This window comes from Physeter macrocephalus, chromosome 8, assembly GCF_002837175.3.
Source record: "Physeter macrocephalus isolate SW-GA chromosome 8, ASM283717v5, whole genome shotgun sequence".
In the NCBI taxonomy this organism is placed as follows: domain Eukaryota; kingdom Metazoa; phylum Chordata; class Mammalia; order Artiodactyla; family Physeteridae; genus Physeter; species Physeter macrocephalus.
Window position 1 is genome coordinate 14,559,089 of NC_041221.1, and position 20,070 is coordinate 14,579,158.

General features: G+C 57.8%; 1 long non-coding RNA gene across 3 annotated transcripts; it reads right to left on the reverse strand.

The window, feature by feature from the left end:
* Positions 1-7,045: 7,045 nt before the first annotated feature.
* On the reverse strand, positions 7,046-18,132 carry LOC102987542 (uncharacterized). 3 transcript variants are annotated; one of them, XR_003680850.2, is made up of 4 exons: positions 17,543-18,132; positions 13,323-13,989; positions 7,503-7,761; positions 7,046-7,338 (listed from the first exon to the last, which is right to left on the reverse strand). It is a non-coding gene; the product is annotated as an uncharacterized lncRNA (long non-coding RNA). The 3 variants fall into 3 exon arrangements; XR_448725.4 differs by having other exon boundaries at positions 16,782-18,132; XR_008618020.1 differs by lacking the exon at positions 17,543-18,132 and adding an exon at positions 14,232-14,348.
* Between the last annotated feature and the right edge of the window lie 1,938 nt (positions 18,133-20,070).

Below are 20,070 nucleotides of genomic sequence, written 5' to 3' on the forward strand. Positions count from 1 at the left end.
AAATTTGCCACAGGGGTACACACGTGGGGTTCATTTTCCTAATGAAAGCTTTAAGAATTATGAAAGAGTGGATAAAAGAAGGACATTAAGCAAAAGCAGTGGAAGGAAATAGGACTCCCTGATCAAAGTCGGTGGTGGTCAGCCATCTGTCCAGGTTATAAATCACATTTCCCCACCACGCGTGGGCCAAGAGCCGAAGGGGGTGTGGAGGTCCCAGACCCCGGGGCCCTGGGTGGTCGCAAACTCCCTCCTGGAGGGGTCGCCCGTCGAGGGACGGGGTGTGCAGGGGCCGCTGCAGGAGCGCCAGCATCTTCAGGCCCGAGGCACCACCGCGCCAGCCTCCTGGGAGGCTTGGAGCAGAGCGTGGTGAAGGCCCCGCGTGCAGGGCCAGAGGGTCACGCTCCAAACCGCTTACCTCCCCTCCTCTGTGTGACCCTGGGCAAGACCGCCACCTTGCTGGGCCCCAAAGTCCTCGTCTGCAAAATGGGACCCCCCTCACAGCAGGGGGGTTTGAGGAGGGAATGGGGGTTTTGCCCGGCACACAGCACCTGGTCTGTGGCCGCTTGAGTCCATGGACTCTGCCGTGTGAACCTGGGGTCCAGCAGCCAGGGCCACGTGTCTCAGACAGACTGCCCGGGTCATCAGCAAGCCCTGGAGTCAGCCCTGCCCGCCCCACACCCAGGTTTCCGCGCCATGGACCGCGAACACGGGGGAGGCGGGTACCCCGAACCCCCGCACCCAGGTTTCCGCGCCGTGGACCGCGAACACGGGGGAGACGGGTACCCCGAGCCCCCGCACCCAGGTTTCCGCGCCGTGGAACGCGAACACGGGGGAGGCGGGTGCCCCGAACCCCCGCACCCAGGTTTCCGCACCGTGGACCGCGAACACGGGGGAGACGGGTGCCCCGCACCCCCGCACCCAGGTTTCCGCGCCGTGGACCGCGAACACGGGGGAGACGGGTGCCCCGAACCCCCGCACCCAGGTTTCCGCGCCGTGGACCGCGAACACGGGAGAGCTGGGTACCCCGCGCGGCCCTGGGCTGATCCCCATGTCTGCTCTGACTGGCTGGGGGCGTCTGGGGTCCCGCCCCCCCGAGCGTCAGGGACCACCGACCAGCGAGACCGACCAGGGCTTCGCAGCAGCAGGACCGACTCACAGGCCTCGGAGGCTCCCGGGCCAGAAGGCCCCTCCCGCCCTCCGGGAGCAGGGCCGGCGGTGGTTTGGGCTGCATCCCCCCTCCCATCGCACACCCCTCTCTGCAGAGGACGTGCCTTTCTGCACCTCCGGGGGGCTTACGGGGCAGCGTTCTGTGCGGCTGTTATAGCAGTGGGATCCGCGGCACATGTGTGCATGTGTGTGTGCTGTGCACACGTGTGCACGTGCTGGTGTGCGTGTGCACGTCACTCTGGAACCCTCCAAGTTGCCGGGACTCAGCATCTCCTCTGAAAAGCCCGGGGCACGTGCAGCCTTAGAGAAGGGAGGACGGGGGGGCTTTCCTGTCTCCCTGGGCCAGTGAGGGAGACACGACCCGCTTGGGGAAAACTCTGGAGGCTCTGTCTGTGCTCGCTTCCACGTCACTGAAGTGAGTGGCCCTGAATTTTAAATGTACATGAACACATGCTCATGCTATACACATGTACGTGTCCACACACCACATACATGCACACCTGCACATACCGTACATGCGTGTACGTGCGCACTCACATGCACAGCCCGGGACCCGACGCCGGCCTTCCCACCCGCACTGGGCTGGAAGCGCGTCCTCGGGAGCCGGAGCCCTCGACCCTCCTTCTCGCTCCCCGGGCTCAGGACAACCAGGCGGGTTTCTGCCACGTCGGATCCAGTGGGGCCACTCCCACCCCCTCCTGGTCCTGACCTGTGTCCCTCCAGGGAGGGCCCTGCCTTGCTCCGGGCAGGCGGCTCCCCTCCAGGTGGAAGTGGCGTCTCCCTCAATCCCCGCCGGTGGCTTCCCCCGGGTGGCCCTGCTAGGGCAGGAGCTCTGCTGTGTTCGGGGAGCAACAAGGCTGGGGTTGTGGGTGTGAGGTTGGGGAAGGGGTGCCAGAGGGCAGAGGTGAAGGGGGCGTCATCCCGGGAAATTCGGGGGAGCAGCCGGAGAGCATGAACTGGGGGCCTGGCCAGTCCCCCGGTTCTCGAAGGCTCTGGCCACTCTGCACCCCTTCCAGTCAAAAGAAAAGTTGGGCCCAAGGGTTTCCAGGTCACAATCCTGAACCTCGACACCCACAGCAGAGCTTCATACCACACCCTCATCCCCAGATGCCATCATCGACTGGTGCCCACTTCCCGGGTCTGGGGACACTCGGATCCTCCAGGCAGAACCTCTAAAATCAGGCCAAGGTGCACCTTGTGGGGCGGTGACTCACCCTGAGACAGCTCAGTGGAACAGCGCTGAGTGCCCGCTGTATGCAGATGGATGTTACGGGAGACCTCAGGCTGGAGGTCCCCAGACCCTCATGCTGCGGGGAGAGACACACAGCAAGGTCCCGGTGGGGAAAAAGTTGCCATCCCCCCTCCCTCCTCACACCTCCCAGGACACTGATCAAAGCACCAGCTGGAGAGGACCTCGCCTGGGTACCAATAAACAGGGAACTTTGCTAGAAAACTCACGGGATTGAAGAGCAGGGTTTTATCAGACAAGAGGCGACTGGAAGTCAGGAGCCAGAGTAGGGACCTTGGGTGCAGAGCCCAGTGTCGTAAGGGGCTGGTGGCTGGGTAGACACAAGGGGTGAGCTGGCACAGAGGAAGGGCACACAGACAGCCTCAAGGTGGAGGACTGCCTGGAGGCGGTGAGACTGGATGGACGATTTGTCCCACAGGGGCCATCCTCCCCCCGGGCATCTGTGGCTCTTCTCTGGCTGCACGAACTCTGGGCTCCAGTGGACAAGAACCTGGCAGGACGAACTGGGGAGCCGAGAGGACCCCAGAGAGGTGAGAAAGGGGCTTCCAGACTCTGGGAGTTGTGAGGACCAGGGCTGGGTGGCAGCAGGTGGGGGTCCAGACAAGGTCTCCCTCCACCCCAGGAAGGCAGCTGCTGAGAAATAAGAGAAACCCAGCAAACTTCTCTGAGTGACGGTGAAAGACCCCCAGCCTGGCGTGTGGGGTCCTGAAGCTCGTGCTGGGCCAGCGACCAGCTCACGCTTGGGGCCTCCTGAGCAGTTTGGACCTGCGGCCAGCAGAGACCAGGCCTCCCCGTCTGCCACCTGCCTGCCTGCAGTGCTGGGGGCACGGGAGGGGATCCTACTCCCTTCCCTGGCCCAGGAGGCTGAGTGGGGACCCCTGCCTTGGGGGTGCATTGGGTCTGTGTGCCAGCCAGCTCACCTCTGCGCCCACCCGCACAGGTGCCCTGGGGTTAACCCGGGCCCATGGTTTCTGGGGAAAGGAGGGTCCAGATGGAGCGTGCGTGGCCCACCCTTCCTGCGGGGGCAGGAGGGCTTATTTGCCCCTCCCAGGACTGCTTCCTTCCTCCCACAAGGTGACCCGGAGGCACAGCCCTGGAACGCTGACCAGCTGACCGCAGCCAATCTCCTCTTTCCATACATCGGGAGGCTCACGCCCAGCCCACTCAGCAGCATCTGGGACCCATTTCCTCCTGGTCCCACACGGTGTGGCCTGGGCCGTGGCCAGCTGGCGGGCCTGGGGCAGCCCCTGGCCATCAGTCAGCCCCGCGCCCTCTGCACGGACACCACCTGAGGCCAGGTCCTGCCTTCTCTCCAAAGCGGCCATACGTGTGCTGGGGGTCTGTGGGCCTTGCGGAGGATACGCCAGAAATAAAAATGGCAGAAACCGGGGGAGAAGAGGCCAGACCACAGAGCAGGACCAGCCGTCCTGACCCAACACCCTGGCCCTGCCGTCCTGCTCTCTGTCCCCTCAGGCTCTGCCCTCGGCTGCGCTCTCCCACCAGCCCCTCTCACAGGCTTCCTCTGGCTCTCAGCTTCACAGCTCTGTCCTGGTGCCCAGAAGTCACCTCTGCAGCAGCATCACACTCCTGCCCGTGGGGCCCATCCCCAGCTGCGGTGGGTGACCCACTGCCTGTCCAGGTGCCCACAGCCAGGGCAGCAGGGCCTGACCTCAGCAGTCCGTGGGAAAGTCACCTCCAGGACGGGTGGGGGCCAGGCAGCGGCAGCTGAGGCCTCAAGGTGGGGTGGGGGCACCATAAGGAGAAGGCCACTTGCCCAGCCTCCTGGGTTTCCCCAGCAGGTCCCATCACTGCACTGGACCCAGTTTCTTCCCCTGTGTCCTGCATACACAGAGTCATGTGGTTTCCCCACATAGACATACACACATGTATACAAGTACACACATATACATGCTGTCATGGGCTGAATTGTGTCCCCCGCCAGTTTACATATTAAATTCCTGGCCCCCAATATCTCAGAATGTGACCTTATTTGGAGATAGAGTCTTGATAGGGTGTCTTAGCTTGGGCAGCTGTAACAAACACCACAAATGGGGGGCTTAAACAGCACACATTTATTCTCTCACAGTCCTGGAGACTTAAGTCTGAGATCTAGGTGTCATGTGGCAGGTTTCTGCTGAGACCTCCCTCCTGGGTGTGTAGAGGGCCTTCTCCTCCCTGTGTTCTCACATGGTCATCTCTCTGTGTGTGTCTGTGTCCTCATCTCCTCTTCTCATAAGGATGCCATTCATATGGGATCAGGACCCACCCCCAGTGAACTTATTTTACCTTAATTACCTCCTTAAAGACCCTGTCTCCAAATAAGATCACATTCTGAGGTGCTAGGGGGTCAGGACTTCCACATATGAATTGGGGGTGGGCAGAATTCAGCCCATAACACAGATAATCAATTTAAGGTGAGATCATGAGGGTTGACCCTAAACCAATATGACTGTGTCCTTATAAAAGGGGAAATTTGGACAGATACATGCAACTGGGAGAATGCCATGTGAAGATGAAGGCAGAGACCAAGGTGATGTCTCCACAAGCCAAGGAAACCCAAGGATTTTCTAGTCGCTACAAGAGAGGCCTGGAACAGATTCTCCCTCGGAGACCCCAGAAGGAAGCAACCCTACTGACTCCTTGATCTTAGACTTCTGGCCTCCAGAACTGTGGCAGAATAAATTTCTGTCACTAAAGCTGTCATTTGTAGTACTTTGCTACAGCAGGTCTAGCAAACTGATACACAAACATGAGCACATACATGTACACGTGCACAGGTACACATACGCACACATACAGGTGCACATGTACACATGCACAGGTATGCATATACATATAGGTACACATATGTGCATACACACAGGTACACATGTCAGAACCTATAGAAAGCAGCCAAAGAAGTGCTTCGAGGGAAATTCATAGCTTTAAATGTTTACATTAGCTATAAACAAACAAAAAGGCTTAATTATCTAAGTTTTCACCGTAAGGAGCTAGAAAAAGACAAGCAAATTAAATACAAAAAAGTAAAAGAATAATAAAAATAATAACAGAAAGTAATGAACTAGAAAACAAACAGAAAAAATTAACAAAGCAAAAATTGATTTTTTGAAAATTGTAAAAATTGATAACTCCACAGCAAGACTGTTAAAAAAAACAGAGGAGACAGAAATCAAGAATTAGAGGAGGGATATCAGTACAGATACTTCAAATAATAAAAAGAGAATGAATAAATGTTATGAACAACTTTATGTCAATAAATTCAACTTAGGTGACACAAATTCTGGAAAACTACAACTTACGAAAACTCACACAAAATGAAATAGAAAATCTGAATAGACCGATGATTATCTTTAAAAATTGAATTCATCATCAAAACTGCTTCTGCAAAGAAAACCGTATGCCCAGATGGTTTCACTGTGAGTTTTATCAAAGGTTTAGGGAGGAAATATTATGAATCTTACACAGAATCCTTCAGAAAATAGAAGAGGAAACAATTCCCAACTCATTTCATGAGGCTGGCATAACCCTGATCCCACACCTGACAAAAAACATTGTAAGAAAAGAAACTTAGAGATTAATAACATTCATGAACATAGATACAAAATACAATACCTAACAAAATATTAGTAAATTAAATTCAGTGATACATGTAAAATGAAACCACATAGTGTGATCAAGCATAGCGTAGCCCAAATTTTCAAGATTTGTTTAATACTTAAAAATCAATCAATGTAATTCACCATATGAGTAGAATCAAAAAATGAAATATATAATCATCAATAAATGCAGAAAAGTCATTCAACAAAAATTTAACACTTGGCTCCCCTGGTAGCGCAGTGGTTAAGAATCCGCCTGCCGATGCAGGGAACACAGGTTCGAGCCCTGGTCCAGGAAGCTCCCACATGCCATGGAGCAACTAAGCCGGTGCCCCACAACTACTGAGCCTGCGCTCTAGAGCCCGCGGGCCACGACTACCGAAGCCCACATGCCTAGAGCCTGTGAACTGCAACAAGAGAAGCCACTGCAATGAGAAGCCCACGCACCGCAACGAAGAGCAGACCCCCTTGCCTCAACTAGGGAGAAAGCCTGCGCATAGCAACGAAGACCCAACACAGCCAAAAATAAATTAATAAAATAAATAAATGTCAAAAAAATTTAACACCTATTTATGATAAAAGCTCTATATAGACTAAGAATAAAGTGGAACCTTCTCACCTGGTATGGCCCCTCCATGAAATACCTACAGCTAAAATCCCATTTCGAACAGGCAAGGCTGAGGGCTCTGACCACGCTATTCAACATTGTACTGGAAATTACAGCCAATGCAATAAGTGAGGCTGAGAAATCAGAGGCACACAGTTTGGAAAGTGTGTCTGTTACTAAGGGACCATCTTCCACCCAACTCCCCCCCTTTGCTCTCACCTTGGGGTTGCCAGGCTGAGACTCTGCAAACAACAATTCCCCTTTGCCCACCCGCTCTCACCTTACATTCAGCCAACAGCAGATGCCAGAGAGGCAGGAAGGGCCCAGCACCTGGAGGAGAGGTGACAACCAAGTTTAGCGTGAGCTCCCGGACGTTACCCCCGATGGGAAGGAGTACTGTTGGAACTTTGGCAAAAGCTGAACAGGGACTGTTGGTCGTATGATTGTGTTATATTATCCGACAGTGGCACTGAGGATTTGCAGGGAAAAGTCCACGCTCCCAGGATATGCACACCGAGGTACTCACAGGCGAAGGGACATGCGGTCTCCCTCTTACTTTCCGTTGGTTCTAAAAGCACTTCAGAGAGAGTGTGAGTGTTGAAGGAAATGGGATAAAATGTAAGAAATCAGTAAGTCAGAGTGAAGCTACACAGACAGTCCCCTCTTTATTCTTGCAACTTTTCTTGAATTTTCTGTTTGAAGTTATTTCAAAATAAACGCTAAAAAAAAAAAAAAAAAGAAGAGCAGTTAAATCAGGGACAAAATCTGTCTCTCCCAAGGAGGTGGCCGTACGCTCACAAGCACAGCAAGCAAGGCCCCGGCTCCGTGCTTACGAGGCTGTTTTGCTGTTGCACGAGCGGAAGCTGCACATTTCAAAGCTGACCTTAGGTCCCTGGAGCTGCATTTTTTTCCAATCAGATGTTCTTTCGCAGAGAAAGAATGTCCAGCTCCTCGCGTTTGGTCTCCCTGTTGATGACGCTTTCCGGGTGCACACACACTTCTCTACGGAGACTTCAGATCTCTCGCCCACCGGACGCAGGTGCCGGGCGCTTGCCGGCACAGACGGTGTCATGGGAGACACGGGTGAGCTCTCCATCCTTGTGGCAGCTATGGGCGGTGGGTAGAGAGTCCTAGCTTATCTCCTGTCAAATACGGAAAGAATAGTCAAATCGCCTGGTATCTTGCAGTGTTCGGATTTTTCAATCCATCGTGTAAACAGCAGCATGGGTGTAAATGAGGCCCATACGTGACAGTCACAAACACAGACCATCCCGGCTGAGTGGGGAAGCTGGCCTGAGCTCCTCGTGGCTCTGTGGCCGCTCTCCCGAGCCCTGTCCCCAGGCGGGAGGGCCCCCGTGGCAGCCGAGGACCGGCCCAGGACCCCAGGAGGGGCTCCGCCAACAAATGTCACCCGACGGGTGAGGCTCCAGAGCAGGGAGACAGCCTTCCCTGAGGGTCAGTACGCAGACCCGCCGAGGCCTGCTTCTCGTCCAGCCCGTCTCCCTGCTGTGAGTGCCATGGGTACCAGCAGGCCCCTCCTGCCAGCAGATCTGACCAAATCTGTCCCGGGGCCACTTCCACACCACTCCTGAGCAAGGCAAGGACCTGATTCACGTCCATTTCCAGGACTGAGATGGGCGCTCGGGTCAGAGCCAGAATCCCCGGGTCCCGCCCTTTCTCCATTCACCGGACTCCTCAGCACAAGACGGGGCTGGACTGGCCGTGGGCACAGAACCGGACGAGAGCTTCATGGCGGGGGAGGGAGTGGGTCAGCTCATCACTAACCTGGTTTCAATTCCAGTACGTGCGGGTTACGGCGCTAACGCAGTGCTTACAGTGACCTCGTCGTAGGCTCTACCATCATCCCCGTCAGATGGGGGAGGAAACCGAGGCACGAGGAGGCCACCCGGCTGCATTTGAAGCCCTGGTTCACCAGGCGTCCAGCTGCCCAAGGGACCAGCCTAGGAGAGTATGTCAGGGGTCCCGACCATCGGGACCTGGGGCAGCGCGGGAATGAGGACCTGGAGAAGGGCTGGTGGGCCCTGCAGCAGGGTCTGCACGTGCAAAGGCCCTGAGGGGACGGGGCCAGCTCCGCAGACCCTGGGAAGGCGCGCCGGTCTGGGTGAAGAGGGCAGGGGCTGTGCTCGGAGGCGGCCTGGCAGGCGGGGCCAAACCCGCAGACAGTGCACGCCCCAGGGGAGGGCCCTCCGCAGCTGCCGTCAAGCCTGGTCTGTCCCCCCGCCGCACCCGCTCTGCCCCGAGTCCTGCAGAGGTCGCACCCCACCTGCCCTCACACCAGCCAGAAAAGGTACGGGAACAAACAGACCCTCCTCACCAGGCCATTAGGAACAGGCAATTCACAGTGTGTGGGGTCTGATAAAAGGGGACTTTTAAACTGTACTATGAGCTTTACAAGATTTCAGCCGTGGAGCCTTTGTCCACTTGGGGGTGGGTGATGCTGGAAAGTTCACCGGCTTCAGCAGCATTTATGGAGCCCCTGAGGGGGGTGGGGGCGGCCCGGGGAGACCTGGGACACAGGTTGGCCCTGCCCGGCTTCCTGGGCCCCCGTGACTGCGTCCTCGTGAGTGACGAGGAAACAAGAACGGAGAGACGGCCCTGCTTGGGATAGAAGGACGTGAATGGGGGCCACTTTGGACGGGGTCAGAGGCCCCTCTGGGGAGGGGACATTCCCAGAAGACCCAGAGGGACAGCAGCCCTGGGGCCTCCGATGATCCAGCGCCGACTTCCCCTGCAGAGGGGGTGGTGGAAACCAAGGAGTCCCTAGGAAATGAAGACAATGCCCAGAGGAATCCTTTGTGAGCTTAAAGTGACTTTGAAACCTATTTTACACCTAACAACTAGAGATTATAAAGGAGTGTTTTAATGACAAGGACACTGAGGGGGGCGAGGCTGAGGTGGAGAGGGCCCTGAAGACCCGTGTGGAGGCGGTGGCCTTGCAGACGGGAGCTGGCCGCGCGGCCCTGGCATGGTTGTGAGGCTGGGGCCGGCCACCAGCCCTCCCCTCCTGCCTTCCAGGGTGGGAGCAGGGCGCTTCCAGAGCGATGCGACCACGTCGGAGCACGCAGCACCGGGGGCTGGCCAAGCTCTCCCCCACCTCCCCGTGTGCTGGGAGCCCCGGGCGCGGCGCCCACCCGCCCCCCTCTAGCCTTGAGGGAAACGTGAGCATCTCAGACCAGAGGGAAGCTCAGGGAGGCCAATGGCCAGGGAGCATAGTCACCGGAGAGACAGAGCCATCGCCCCACAGAAAGCTTCCATAAGATAGGACGGAGTTTTGTTAGAACCGGGTGGTGAGCAGAATACGAGTCCCCTAAAGAGACCCTGGCCCGAGTCCCTGGAACGGTCAGCTAGTGACCTCGTCGGGCAAAGCGACTTTGCAGACGCCACCAAGGCTGGGGACGGTGGGACGGGAGATCGTCGCAGGTGAACCTCATGTGACCACAGGGTCCTCACGGAGGAGAAGGCGGTCAGACAGCAGAATGGAGGCGGGGGGGCGGGGAGGGGGGCCGCAGCAGGCTCTCCCGGGAGCCTCCAGGACCGTGGCCAGGGAGACTGTCAGATACCTGTGCTCTTTAAGCCACTAAGCGTGCGGCCTTTTGTCGAGGCAGCCGAGGGAAACTCAGACGGGTTTCAAAGCAACTCACCTGGGGGGAATTGCGAAGAAGTTACAAAGGGAAAACTGTCACGAGCAAAATGTTTTAATTCAATGACCATGGCCCAGATAGGTAAATGAAACCTTCACATCTGTAAAATAGGGCGGAGGTGGGCCACAGATCCGGAGACTCGGGATCCAGTCAGGATCTCCAGGTTCGGGGTGGGAGCACAGGGCGGGGGGCGCCGGGGACCCCCCCACAGGGACCCCGACCAGGTTCCCGGGGCGCCCAGGGCGAGGGCCCGGGGAGCGGCAGCCTTCCGGTGGCTGCTGCCCATGGCCAAGACCGGCCTCCCTGTCTGCTCAGGCAGGAGCCTGGGGGCGGCAGGTCAGAGTTCAGCGCTGCAGAGACCCCGTGACCACCGAGGGGCCTGGGGACCCCACGCTGGCACTCAGGGCCCCGTGACGGGCGCCTGAGTCAGGTGGCGCAGGCCCCTGACGCGCGCAGCCTCCAGCCCCACGCTCCTCCTTTAACGGAGACGCCTCCAGCCGCGCCTGCCGCCTGAGGACCTCGGCAGGAGCTCGAGCCGGCGTGGCCCGGGCCCCGCTGCCATCTCGGCTCCCCCGCAGCAGCCTGTGCGGCCCCGGTCACCCACAGGGAATCCGGCCGAGCGGCTGGACAGCCAGGTCACACTGGAGGGGCCCTGGCGCAGGGCATGCGGATGGCCAGGGACACGGTGAGATTCGGGGCCGTGGCCGGAGGTGACGCGGGCCTGCCCCTGCCCGAGCCCTCCCATCCTTGGCCTTGGTGACTCCCGGCCCAGCAGGGTGGGTCTCAGGTCCCGGGCCACCTCCTCCCTGAAGCCGCCCAGCCTGCCCGCCCGCCGCCCCTGGTACTGGCATTTACCCCACCGTCACCCTTGAACCTCGGCTCATCCAGCGCTGTACCCTGCCCCGACTCCACGGGGGCCGGAGAGCAGGATGGGTCTGCCGCCCCTCGGGAGCAGGGCGAGGGGCTGGGCGGCACCAGAGCCCCTTTGGGGGGAAGGCACCCGACCACCGGCCCAGCTGAGGGGCCCGCCCGCTGCGCTTGGAGCAGGCGGCCCCTCCCACCCCGCAGGACCCTGAAGGCGTAGCCCGGGCTCTCGGCCATTTGAACGGAGAGGCAGGCGGGGGCAGCGAGGGGGGAAACTGCGTCTCTGGGTCGGGCGTGTGGGGTCTTAGTTTCTGCAGGACAGCTCAGAGATCTGCGTCAGGCTGCTGTGTGCACCCCTTGAGGGGGAGCTAGGACTCTGCTTTATCGCCGACTCTGGTTGAAGCTGTCATTCCTGCTCTGGATTGACTGCTTCTCCTTTGTTTCCGGTTCCCTGACTTCTCTAACTAGTAACTGCTTGGGTCTGCTCTTTGGAACCCCGGGAAGGCCTAGGAGACGAAGGTTTCTTTTACAAACAAGAAATGGGGGACACGGAGGGGCTTTCGTACCCACGAGGGCCCTGCAGGGTCCTGCTGCGCTTCAGTAGCCTCCCCTGGGACCCCCCCGTCCCGTGTTCCTGACAGGCCCCCACCGGGCAGGCTTCAGGAGGCGCGAGGTGACCCCCAGGCGTCCCTACCTGCCCAGGACAGGCGCAGCCCAGTGGGCGTGAGGGCGGTGGGCTGGCTCTCGGGGGCTGCTCAGAGGGATTCGTGTGACGCCCCGCTGTGCGGGCCCCCCAGGAATCCTCACGCATTTCGGGGGGCGAAGCTGCAGAAACGCCCTGGGCCGGGCTCTCTGAGAGGCAGAGTGTGGGAGGGAGAGCTGGGGTGACCGCGCCCAGGGCCAGAGGTCCCAGGAACGGCCCCCGGCGCCGCCAGGGCCCGAGCACTAGGGCCTGGGCAGCTGGGGGGCAATGACCACAGAGAGAACAAGTCCCGCTAAATCACAGAGCTGCCTGGGGCTAAATCTGTAGATTTTTTCTTCCTCCAAGTTTCCTTGAACTTATTTTCCTTAAAAACTCTGATCTGATTTTGGACTGAAGGAAATCAGAACATGCCACCCCAAAATATGCCACTTTGGCATATGAAGATCATTTTGAGCTGAAGGTGGTTAAGAAACAACAAGCACACGAGGGGTCTCTGCCCTCCTGCTTTCTTCCCTTTTATAAAGATAGTTTCTACGTGCAAAGGTGTCTTCAGGAGATCATTCTTGGGCTTGAGTCTGTATAACAGACCTCACTAAACAACCCATGTTTCCATAGTTTCCTAGTCACCTTCCCACAACTCACCCCCCCCCCCCCCCCCCCCCCCCACCCCCCCCCCCCCCCCCCCCCCCCCCGCCCTCACTAAACAACCCATGTTTCCATAGTTTCCTAGTCACCTTCCCACAACTCACCCCCCCAGCCCCCACCCCCCCAACCCCCGCCCCCCCTTCTCTTCTCCAGGAGGGCTGCCCTTTGTTAAAATGATTGTATAACCACCACCCTCCACCCTGCCTCTTTGGAGTTTTCTTTTCTGTGATGCAAACCCACCCCCATGTGCATGTGAAATAAACCTCTTCCTCCGTTAATCTGGCTTTTCTCAGTTTAATTCACAGGCCTCTGGGAAAGAACTTAAGAGGGTAGGAGAAAGGCTCTTGCTGCTCTCCTACAGTACGTTTAGGTACACACATAGAGTCCTCATTGTTTTTAAACTTTGAGAAACCCTCAAAAATCTTTTCTTTTTAAAATTGTAACAGCCCCCCAGGCCAGATGGCAGGGCGTCCCATCAGCTGATGGGGTAGCAAGAAAGTCCGATGTTGGCCCACTGTCCCCACAGATGTTCTGCAAGGTTGTCCTGACCCACAGAACCCGCTTCTCGAGTATTAGAGGCTGCTTCATTATCCCAAAGTACATCATGTCCCGTGTCTGGAAGTTCACTTCCAACTTTTACAGGAAAAGATACAACACAACTGGCCATGTAGTGTGTGGGTGGACGCTCCTTCCCCACATCCTGCAGCCAACTGTGCAGGTCTCCATCCCAACTCCGGACCTGAGTCACGGCCTGCTGGGCCTCCACACCCAGGCCTGGGATTTGGGGAAGCAGTTTTTGTTGGATGTTGGTCTGTTACAAGGAACGCACCTCAGTCTTTTTCCTGCGAGAGCGTGTGGGCTCGGAGGAGCAGCTGGGCAGTAGCCCCAGGCGGGTCCCTACTGATCTCTCACAAAGTCCAGTAGCCACGCGGCTTAATGGTCTCAGGGCTGGGGTCCCTGCTGCAGCCGGCTGCGCCCCACGTCCTGCGCAGAGTCTGGGCCCTTCTGTCTGCTCCTGGCGCGGACCTTCCCATCCGCCCACACCCCCACCTGCCCAGGGGCCACCCGAGGGCTGGCCGGTGGGCGCTACCAGGGCAGATGGGAGCTCTTCCCTGCTGAAAATAAGAGATGAGGCTCCTCCTCCCCTCCCTTTCCAGAATGTCTTTCTCTGTCCTTTCCAAATGTTTGTAAATCTTCTTAATGGGCTGTCTCACCACTCAGGAATGTCTCCTCAAGGCCTGGGAGCCAGCTATTTGAACTGTGATCTTCAGGGAAGGTGACTCCCCATCACCCATTTCCTGGGGGGCGGGGGGTGGGGGGAATGGGCTGAACGAGTCACTGGACTCTAACGGCAAAGGCTCCTTACTGAAAAGAGTCTGGTTTCTTTCTGTCTTTGCAGTGGCTTCAGCAGTGGCTGTGCTGTGCGTCACATCCTGGTTTAACGCCAGCTCATCACAGAATTGTGTCCTTCTCTTCTACCCTTATGGAGAGGTTTCCTGCGTTGGAAAGAGACTTGGTTTTAATTCTGTCCCCCATGGAGCCCTGGCAGTGGGAGGAGAGAGGGGTCAAGGCGGCCCCTCCCTGGTCACTCCCTCGCCTGCAGGCCCAGGCAGAGCCGCTCCCGTTGCAAACCCTGGCTACTGCACCAGTCCTTGTAAACAGCCTTTGCCAAACCCTCCTCCCCTCCGGGGCGTGTTTCCCTCTGCTGGGCACCCATGCCCCACAACCTAGGGCCCACCTTTGCCGAGGCGGCCACCGTGTCGGCTGCGTTTGGTCCTGGGGGTCAGGAACGTCCCGGCAGACGGGAGGCCACGCAGAGTGTCAGGGGTTCCAAGGCCCGGAGGGCAGCCGCACTTCTTCCCCCTCCCCCTCCCCCTCCCCCGCCCCTACACCCGCGCATGCTCTGCGAGGCGCATGCCCTGCCTGCCCAGCTCCCACGCCGGGACCCCCCGGGGGCCAGGACTCTGCCCGTGCCTCTCCGTCAGTAAGGGCGTGAACCTTTCCTTTTCTGTGCAAGTGCCCTTTCACAGCCGTGGCGGGTCAGCAGTTGAGACCGGCTGTCCCCGCCGTGGACGGTCCCAGGTGAACGCCGCCCTCCCGCTCGCGCAGCCGGAGCCCCACGCGAAGCCGGCCGGCTGCCTCTCAGCCTCCTCAAGCCCTGCACTCAACCTGGCCGCCCTCCCGCCGCAGGGACTCCCAGGAATGCTCTCCCGGGCCCCCCTTACTTCCTTGGGCCTCTGGTCGCGGAGCAAAGGCGGAGACGAGGACCCGCGGCAGAAGGGCCGCCACAGAGCCCCTCGGGAGGCGCAGCCGGCCTCACACCAAGCGCTCACGCACACGCACGCGCGTGTACACGCGTGCCCGCGCGCTCACACACGTGCACGCCCACGCACGTGGATCTGGAAGGAGCGCTGGGCAGCGTGCCCGCCTGGGAGCTGGCGCAGAAGCCTGGGAGGAGCCCGGCCACTGCCCTCGGCCGGAAGTGACAGTGAGAACAGAAGCCCCTGGTGGGCCCGGGATTCCCACGGAGCTGCGCTATCGGCGGGGAGCGGAGGGTCCTCAGTCTCCAAGGCTGGGACGGCAGGCCCTCTGGGCCACAGCCCCACCATCCAGCGCAGGAAGGGCCCAAGCGCGCCCTCCCCGGCCAGGCCGGCCGGGCCCCCGGGGCCGCTCTGGCTCCCAGGCCCCCTGACCTGCCCAGCCCAGCTGCTCTGAGCCTGGAGGCCCGCCAAGCGCTCCGACCTTCCTCCCCCAGCCCAGCCCTGCGGCCGGCACCTCCTGCTCTCCCTACCCCTCGGGCTCTCCCCGGCCCCACCGTCACAAAGGACCCGGATCCCCTGAGGAGAGAGGCTTCCTTTCCCTGCTCCCTTCTGTCTGTGTGCGGCTAGCACATCCGAGGCCATGGGCCGGGGGGAGTCGCCTGAAGCGGCAGGAAGGAGGGTGGGCAGCGGGGCCAGCCCCTCCCGCCCCTGCTTCTCCGCCTCCGCAACGGCCAGCGGGAGCCTCTTCCCCCAAAGCGGCCCGTCCAGGCCCCCAGCCGCGTGCCCCTGGCTGCGGGTCTCGAATCTCCAAGGCGACAAACCGGGAGGCCGGCCAGCCGGCCTCTCCCCATCGCTGAGTCCGCGGGGAACTTCTGGGCAGCGGGCGTGAGCCAGACACAGGGCCCAGAGCCAGACGATGCTTGGCCCGCTCGTCCGCGGTGACCCGCACCTTGAGTTTCTCTTATTCACTCCCGCCAGCGACAAAAGAAAGCTGAAAGGCAAACCCACGGGCACAGGACTTTCGTTTTTCACGTGGAGGATAAAACCCCCAAATGTCACGAAAGGTACAAGTGAACGGAACGCAGAAGTGGCTTTGACTTGCCGGGAGAGGGTTTTCTTCCAGATCTCCTGGGGCTCTGAACGCTGGGGATCCCGTGAGAACTCCCCCCAAACCACTCAAGCTTAAAGGAACTGAAAAGACGGCCCCTCTTCCGGTCCCTAATTTGTCTGTCACAGACCCTGAGCCTCAAGGCACAGACGGAAGCTGATGACATGGCAGCAGACGGGGGAGACTTTCTCACCTTCCCTCTTGTCACCCGAGCCGACGCGCTCACGGTCGAAGGCGCTTCGTGGGCCCGGACGTGGGGCCGGCTCCCCGAGGCGCTCTGAGAGCCCCGCGCAGGGGTCACGTGTGCGTCAGGGGGTCTTTATTTTTGATCCCTGCCCTCAGCTCCCTCACAGGCCCTCTCAGGGCAATAGAATCTCCTCTGGGTTAGTGCTTGGTCTCTCTTGGGTTCGCACACCCTCCCGGGTGATTCTGGGTTTCTCCCCTCTCAGGGTCTCCGCTCCAGGGTGGGCGGGTGGGGCTGGGGGGAGGGTGTCCTGCGGCCCTGGCGTCCCCCTCCCGGGGTGGGGTGTGACACTGGGAGCTCCTCCAGGACTCAGAACCCAGAAGTCCTTCCTCCTTCCACAGACGTCCCAGCCTGGGCTTCTCGGAGCTGTGGAAGGCTGGCATCTCCCCCTCCTCAAGTCAGGGCTCAACCCAACTCCAAGAGTGGGGGGCCTCAGCTCCCACGAAAAGAGGGGCCGCAGACAGCGAGAACAGGCAGGAACGGAACATACTGGGGGATACTTTGGGATATCGTGGGCTGCTCTCCTGTGAGCCCAGAGGGTGCGAGGACAGAGTGGCCGGCGGTGACAACCCGGTGGGTGGCGGTGGCTCGTGGCAGCTCTGCCTGTCCCCGCCCATCGTTGGCTGGACTGAGCTAGTGGAGGGGCTGCCTGGGTCCCGCAGGAGGAGAGCGAACCTGGCTGTTAGCAGATAGCTGCCCCACGTCCTGTCCCTCGTGTCCGTCAGTGCCGCCGTCGACGTGGCCCCGTGTGGCCAGCCTCAGACATGCCCTTGGGAGCACAGTTTGGCTGCAGAGCGAGTCCCAACTTCGCCGCGACCCCCGAAGAACGTTACGGGGGTCGGAACCTCGCCGTCGTCTCAGACACCCTTGTGCTGGCCTAGGCAGCCCCGGTGCAAACCCCAAGCTGTCCCGACCGCGCCTTTGTGACTCCCCTGGCCCCAACCCACTGTCGCCGGGCCATGGGCCAACCCCCCCGCCCCCAGCTGTCCCTCTGAGAAGATCAGGCCTGGCTCTCCTCCCCGGGGACGGGTTGCCCAGGGCACACCTAATTGATTGCCAGTGAAAATGCTGATGGGGTGATTTTGTCAGCCTGAGACGCTCCAGGGACATTGTCACGGGCTCCCCGTGTAATGAGAAAAAAGCTAGAATTGGGCCATCCAGACTTTGGCCAGCCTCCACCCCGCTGTTCACGCTTCAGCTCCCAACTTCCTCTGGTTCTAAATGAGCAGAGGTCGTTGAAGCCTGTTTACCCCATCTGCACTCAGGCGGGCCGCGCGAGTCACATTCCAGCCACTTCCTTCTGGATGCATCTACCAAACATCCACTGTTTCAGTCCCAGAGGCCAAGAAACTTCCAACTGTTCAGAACATACCATCTAAAAGACATCCAAGCCCAAAGGAAGTTATGATGCAGCAGAATCCCCAGGACTTACTCACCAGCATTGAGTAAATCTGGCTATGACACTTCTGGCTCAACATTCCTCTCTCAATTCACTCGTGACATCCTTGCCCAGCAGCTGTGGCGTGCCAGACACCGGGTGGAGCGGCTCAGAAAGTCCGCATTCCCAGCAGCTGGTGGTCTAGCGGGGGAAGAAGCCGGCTGGTATCACCTGAGTCCAGCTGCAGTGAGGGCAGGGCCAGCACAAAGAGGGGCGTGGCCAGGCGCCTGCACGAACCGGAAGGGGGCACGCCCTCAGGCTCCAGCCCCCACCTGCACCACCTGAGGGGGAGCCTCCTTACATCCTGCTGCTTGTGAATGGCTGCTGTTGCCCAGCTGTATACGTGCGAGGTGCACACATTGGCGTCCAGCTGTATGCAGTTGTCTCTTTCAATCCTGTGCAGAATTCCGTCAGATGGACATACTGCAACCAGTCCACCGTGGACGTCTGAGTTGTCTCCAACGTAGGGGATCGTGGGTCATGCTGCTGTAAATAACCTTTGGGTGAACTTGAGTGGGTGCCTCAGTAGGGCACATACCAGGGAGTGGAATTGCCGATCACACCTTAGAGGAGGGAGACCACCGGTTTCCCGGAGTGGCTGTAGCAATCTAGTCCACCGTGGACGTCTGAGCAACCAGTCCACCGTGGACGTCTGAGTTGTCTCCAGCGTAGGGGATCGTGGGTCATGCTGCTGTAAATAACCTTTGGGTGAACTTGAGTGGGTGCCTCAGTAGGGCACATACCAGGGAGTGGAATTGCCGATCACACCTTAGAGGAGGGAGACCACCGGTTTCCCGGAGTGGCTGTAGCAATCTGCCCGTCCACCAGCGCTGTGTGAGGGCTCTGTCAGCACGTGGGTTTGTCCATCTTTCCATTTTAACCATTCTGGTAGGACAGTGTCTCATGGTCTGACTTGCATTTCCTTGATGCGTCACGAGGCTGAACACCGCTGCACGTGCTTACGGGTCTCCCCCATTGTGAAGGGACCAAGCCCATGCCTGTGTGTCTACTGGGCTGTGCACATGATTCCTCTTGATTTGCAAGAGCACTTTACGGGTTCTCCACACAAATCCTCTGTTAGTTCCACGACAGGATACGTACAGTAACTCCTCTCACTCAGAAGGTCACGTTTTCCACATGTCTTTATAACACACACTTTTTCTGGTCTATTTAGGATACCACGATTATACATTTCCTTATGTCATATCCCCAGATCTTTGTTGTTTACCTTTCCCCTTTAGAGCAGCAATCCATCTGTAATTGACGTGTCAGTGTGATGTGAGACAGAGTCCCGGACAGACATCAATCAGCTCAGCACCGTTTGTTGACAAGACCTCCCTCCTTACTGTGTTGCAGGGTCATTTTGGTGGCACAGCCCTGCTATTTGTGTAACTGCATCAGCTTTCTTTCAATTAGCGATGGAATGGTATATTTTTGCATCGCTTTACTTTCATCCTTTCTGTGTTTTTTACGATGTATTCCCTACAAGCAGGATATAATTAGATCTTGTTGCTTTTTTAATCTAGTCTGAAAATCTCTGACAGTATTTTATTCAGCTGCCATTAATGTAATTTGTAAGATATTTGGGGTCACAACCAGTGTCTTACAGTCCATTTCCTCTTATTCCCATCTGTACTGTGTCCTGTCTCCTCTCCTTAAATTCCTTAATTATCCTGTTTTTAATTTTATCAACTATCTTTTATGTATGTAGAAGAAATAAGGGAAATAGAAAATCATCATCATGATACTACAGTAATGATTGCTGTAGCCAAGATGCACTGATAAATGCTAAAATCAGTGGGCAAAACTTTAAAGGAAAGCAGGACATTTGCATAGCTCAAAATACTAAGCTCTGCAATGGTTTGGCACGAATCGCTAACCAGTTTATCCTCTCTCCAGGAGACAGAGATGAACTCCCCTCTCCCGGAGCGTGAGTTGAACTCTGTGACTGGCTTCTGACGGACAGAACACAAAAGGGGAAATAAGTGACTTTGTGTTGGAGACTCCAGGCAGACGCCCCGAAGACAAGTGACCAAGTTTAATCGCCAATAACAAGGCATCCTGATGGCCTTGTCCCCTGATACGATGTGCTATGGGGTGTTCTTTCCAAAACCCATGAGAAAACATCAGACAAATACCAATTGAGGGTCATTCTATGAAATGCCTAACCAGTACTTTTCAAGAGTGTCAAGGTCGTGGAAGGCAGGAAAGGCTGAGAGACTGCCCAGATTGGAGGACACTAAGGAGATGTGATAATAAAGAGGGGATGAGATCCCAGAACAGAAAGAGGACATTAGTGAAAAACTGGTGAAATCCTCTGAGACTCTGCTGTTTAGTTCACAGCATTGCATCAATGGTCACATCTTAGCTTTGACCACTGAGCCAAGGTCATGTAACGTGTTAACATTAGGGGGTGCTCAGTGAAGGATCTATGAGGACCCTTGGTACTATTTTTGTAACTCTGCTACAGATTAGAATCTAAAGTTATCTCAAAATAAAAATTAAATAAATTAATTAAAACCTCAA